Genomic DNA, 6,000 nt, shown 5'->3' with positions numbered 1-6,000 from the left:
ACTAAATGTTTAGATCTATTTGAAGTATGTACCCTATCTGATAGGTATGATCGAAACCAGTCATTAGCTACTCCTCTTATTCCTAATGCTTGTAATTTATTTAGTAGAATCTTGTGGTCAACTGTATCAAACACTGTAGAAAGATCCAAAAATATGCCTGTGACACACTCATCTTTATAAAGAGCATCAAGTACAACTTTTGTGAATTCTACTATGGCTGACTCCATATTTTTGGCACTTCAGAAACCAAACTGTGATCCGCTTAAAAGATTGTGTTTTTTCAGGTAATTCATTAAGCTGTAGTTCATAATTGCTTCTGTTATTTTTGAGAATGCTGATAGCAGGGAAATGGGCTGGTAATTTTTTATGTCTTCTGCATTACTATGTCTTCTGCATTACCTTTCTTAAGCAAAGGTACAACTCCTGCCTGTTTTAACTGCTCTGGAAATGTCCCTGATGTGAAGCATTCCTTTATTATATTTGTTATGGGACCTTGTATAATCCCTATGCATTATTTCAGTACACACATAGGTTCTTCATCTAAGCCTACTGACGTTTTACTTTTTAGTTTTTGAACAGTTTTATTGACTTCATTCTCTGTGGTTGGAAGTAACATCATTATATTTAGTGCAACATTATTTACTGGTGTTATATTTTGCTTTGGAGAATTTTTGCTGTAGCTTCTCTGCAGTACTTGAAAATGCTCATTTACACAGTTTGCTAAGTGTTGTGGATCATTCATTACCTTGTCCCCCTCCATTAACAGTATGTTATTCTGCATTTGTTTGCTTCTCCCCATTTCCTATTTTATAACATCCCAGACTGCTTTGCTTTTATTCTCTGCATTATATATTATTTTGTCATTAAAGGACTTTTTTGCAGCAATCAGCACCTTCCTATAGATCTTTTTGTATCTATGATAGAAATTTAAGAATTCTGGATCATTGCAAATCTTTTTCATGGAACTGAGATGTTTTTAGGGAGGACTTCTTAATACCTGCTGTTATCCATCTGTTTTTGTGAGATGTTGATACAGACATGCATACTTTTGGAATTGCCTTTTCAAAGTTCAATTTAAACAATGTGGAGAATTTCATATTCACATTGGTTTCTTTATACACTTCGACCCAGCTTTGTTTTTCTAGAAAATCTTTTATTTTGGTTTCTGATAGATGTCATTTGTAGGCTTGTAGTTTAGGAAATGATTCAATGCCTGATTTTACTGTTATTATTTGACAGAGATGGTCTGATAGTCCGAGATCTTTTACAGCTACATCACATTTTTCCCTGTCCATATTTGTGGCCACATGGTCAATTACTGAAGCAGTCATTGAAGTAACCCTTGTTGCACTATTGGCCAATAGGCACATGCCAAAACTTTGAAGGATGTTTATGAAGGTGCTGCTGGATTCATTTATGATATTAGTGTTGATGTTAATGTCCCCACACAGAATTTTGTTGACCTTCGTACTTGAGACTTTATCTAGAACTTATGTTAATTTATTGAGAAAAGTGTCCACACTGCCGCTGGGAGATCTATGATAAGCCTGCTAAACCTGCTGGGCAGAATAGGTAATAGGATTGTGGAAAAAGCCAAGGGTTGAGGTCAGTTTCTGCTTCTAATTGTCATGTATTGTAATTTAGCAACTCTTTCATGGCTGAAGGCCTCCAACAAGAAATCTTAACAAGATGAAAACCCAATTTAGGTAGCAATAAAATAATTTAAAAAATAACATACACAAAGTGCAATACAAATGGCTGAGAGTCACAATTAATTTCCAAAATTTTAGAATATATTACCATAGACCAAGGCGGAAGGCCAACAAGAAATCTAAAAAAAAAATCAAAAATTCAGTTAAGGTAGCAATAAAATAATTAAAAACCCAAAAGGCAACATATACAAGGTGCAACACAAATGGCTGAGGGCCACAATTAAATTTCAGAATATATTACCACAGACCTTTAAAGGCGGAAGGCCAACAAAAAATCTCAAAAAAATCAAAAATTCAATTAAGATAGCAACAAAATAATTTAAAGAAACAACAAATACAAGGTGCAATACCAATGGCTGAGGGCCACAATCAAACTTCGAAATTTCTAAATGTATTACCATAATCTTTAAAGGCAGAAGGCCGCAGTGCTTAAGCTTGAAAGACAAATTTAAAAAATTATTTTTTTAAAAAAAGTCATGTTTTAAGAAACAAACAATAAACATAAGCCTAAAATTTAAAATAGCTGACAACAGATAGTTAAACACTGGTGGCACTCAGAAGGCATCCAGGAGGTCGGTCAGCGCTCGTTCACGTAGGTGAGCCCAACTATACTTGATCCGTCGGAACCCAACCAGGGGGCAGCCACGAACCGACCGACACAACTACTTCTTTCCCGTCAATTAGTACATGGGAACCCCAACCGGCAATGTTACAAACATGATAATCCACAATGGAGTACGTATTATCTGTCAAAATTACACACCATGTTGGGCAGCGACAACAGGTGAGGAAAGGACGAGGCCTGAAATTACATTAGTGGCCAGGACAGATAACCAGAACACTAATGGCCACTAGGCAGAATATTCTGCTGGTACACTTGAGTTTGAAACACGGTAATAGTTAACTCACTCTAAAGAACACTGCCTGACTTTACTTCAGTGCCCAGAGCAGGTAACCAGAACACTAACAGCCACAGGACAGAAAATTCCACTGGTGCACTCAAATTGTAGTCGACCAAAATAGTTAATTGCATCACATGGCGGCTAAATCTCAGCAATAGAACCACTTGGTGCTGCTCACCGGAAAACCTCCCCAACAGCAAATCACCGAAGCGAACCACCACAACATGAATAGATTTGGCTTGGGTAGTTCAAACCACTACTCAACTTTGACGTCCTGAGTCAGCGAACCACAAAGCTCGTAGCGATCGGACAGCTCTACACATGCTCCGCAACTGCGCAGGGACTGCCAGCGGTCCCAGCCAACTGTACAGTGCGATCTTGCCTTGTCCACGACAACCGACCGACTCCATCCAGACCCTCTTGCTGGTAACTATATGCACCAAACCAAAGATGGTAAACAGTGCAAATATTGATACATATCACTGCTGCCACACATAGAAGGAAGAAGAACCACGGCAAGGGCAAGAAACCAAACACAGATAGACAGCGAAGTTGACGAAAACACACAGTTGGGAGAGAGCACGGTTCAATCTATAAACACACAAAATGATTAATTGCTTGGTGATATTGAGCCCTAATACTTCAATAGCTGATATTTCAAAGTGTTTATCTTCACTTACAGTACTGAGGTCATGTCTTGATTTGAACATTGTTCCTTTTCTGATATAAATGCATGATCCTCCACCCCTTGAGGTAGTTCTGCAGTACGAGTTTGTCCTTTCCTACAGTGATAATACTACAAGTTGGAGTCCTGTATCTGTAAACCAGAGCTCGGTAATACAAACTACTGTGCAGTTCAAAGATTGGAGCTCAACTTCTAATAGTTGTATTTTATTTTTTATTGATTGCGTGTTTGGATGGAGGATTGTTAAGTCTGTGAAATGCCCCATGTTACTCTTTCCAATGGTCTGTTTTCCTTTGTGACATCTGGTATGTGTGATATTTGAAGTGTTAAAAATCTGTCTTGTGAGTGATCGTTTCAGTATTTTTTAAACTGCTGGAGCTACACTTTAGGCAGGGGAACCTGTTGTCTGGATTTATCATAAAAAATACCTGCTTTTCCTCCCTATGACATGTGTACCCCGAGATCCAATCCCTATACTTTCATGAATCAGCTGTACCATTCTTCTCTTCCCAGTCCTGTTTAGGTGAAGGCCATGCCTAGTGAAACCCCATCTGTTGATAGTCCCAACTGGCACCAGAGAAACATGAGCAAAGTTGGCTGTTCTCAGAGCCATACCTAACCCTACTTGGAACAGCTCAACAGCAGAACTGATTTTTTTTTTAACAAACGTATAGTACCTACAATTTTTTACAAATGAAACTTCTTCCCTTCATATTAAGGTACAAACCATGTCTGGTATGGAATTCTCGGTCAGTTTCAGGAAAGAATGTGCTTTGGAATGCTTGGCAAATTTTATATTATTGCCTGTTGGCTTTCTCAATATCCTTGTTTACACAGGGGAAACTTAGAATGACAAATCTGTGTGGTATTTCCAAAACAATTGTTTGTTTCTTTAGTAGCACACCAGTGTTTTTGTCAACGACTTTGTGGCTTATTTGAGTTCATTTTCATACACACCGTTGGAGCCTGCAATTAATACTGTGCATCATTCATTACTGGTATTGGAGCAGTTCTTTGTTTCACAGATGGATGCACTTGGTCTGACGAAAGTGGTGGCGTTTACAGTGTTCATATCATACAATTTCGGCGATTCTTCAACCATGACTGTCAGAATATACAGATATCCCTGTTACTCTTATGTTCTTTAACTTCATTCGGCTGGCTTACTGTAGGTTTAATGACTATTTTGTGGCATGAAAGTTCTTGCATTTGTTACTTGCCTCCACTGTTGTTAATTCCATTTTTAGAAACGTTTGCAAACTTGGTGTCTGTATTCACAAGTTTCCAAGGAAACTACAGTCCCTTCTCTATGAATGGTACAAGCATTGGAAGCATCTGGTAACTAAAATTCACCACGTCAAAATCTTCCCAATGTTTCAGTATGAGTGTAGTGGCTCTTCTCAATATATTCCTGTAACATGTTGATAGTCTCCCCACTGGGTAAAGACATCAGCAATTTTCACCTATGTTATACCTCAAGGAGTTGTCAGACTACACTCAAATTTTTAGCGATGGCTCCAAAATGGATAGACTGTTACATAGGGTGCATTTCTTTCTACCCACAAACTGCTGATGAAAGGTAGTGCCAACTACTCCATGATGTGTGTGTAATTTCTCGCTGAACTGTTCGCTGTTCTGCAAGCAGTAAAATAGGCAAGCTCTCTACCAATCGCAAAAGCAGTAATAATCACTGACTAGTGAAGTGTTCTAAAATCTGTTACCAGAAATCGAACAAAGGAATTGTAAATATATCCTGGACCTAGTAGATAAACATGGTCACATTATTGAATTCACTTGGGCCAAATAACATTCTGGCATTGCGCGTAACTGCAAAGAAGACCAACTACCAAGAGATGCCAACAAGGTATTAAACTCTACATGGCATGACTGTCGCCAATCTTACTACAGGGACCAAATAACTTTCTTTCATATAAACTAGTGGTATATTTTCACAGGTTTCCAGTACTGTCTTTGAACAGGTCTCACTATTATATTCTGAACTCACATTTACAACTGTCTTCCCTCCTTAATGCAAATTATGTTGCAGTGTTCTAATTGTCATTTTAATTAAATTCTCATGGTTAAATAGTGCTCTTATAGAAGCCAAAATTCTAAAAAGAAAAAAAATTCCTCACAAATACTTTGAAAGATGATTATTTCATTTTCGAATTCAGCCCTGATGAAACACTACAAAACAGGGAAAAGGACAAAAATTATTTGCAATTCAGGTATTTACAACCCTTCTTATTCTTGACATAATCCTTAAATTTATGAGAGAGAGAGAGAGAGAGAGAGAGAGAGAGAGAGAGAGAGAGAGAGAGAGAGAGAGAGATTGGGGAAATAAAATGTTTTTCCTTTATTATGCAATAAGGTATTGATAACAGAGACATAACACACTATCTACCTTCAAAGGAAATTTTAATACTCTGTATTGTGTATAAAGTCAAAACCAGAAAAGCTGTAGACAAGGATGTTCACTACCACTGACAACTATTTTGTACTTTGAAAATGGAGGCACAGGAGTTGTTTAACCCAGACACCAAATTAGCATATAATTGATGATGCAGCAGTATTAGCTCAAGGTCAACATGTGTTGCATTTTGTACTAAATGCAATTGAACACATGCCAGCTATAATTTTAAAATATGCTCATTAAAAGAAAGAGCTTGTCAGATGACTTGCTAATGGATTTATGAGCTGT

The sequence above is a fragment of the Schistocerca gregaria genome, chromosome 3, assembly GCF_023897955.1.
Source record: "Schistocerca gregaria isolate iqSchGreg1 chromosome 3, iqSchGreg1.2, whole genome shotgun sequence".
Lineage (NCBI taxonomy): Eukaryota > Metazoa > Arthropoda > Insecta > Orthoptera > Acrididae > Schistocerca > Schistocerca gregaria.
This window is presented reverse-complemented; position numbering follows the sequence as displayed.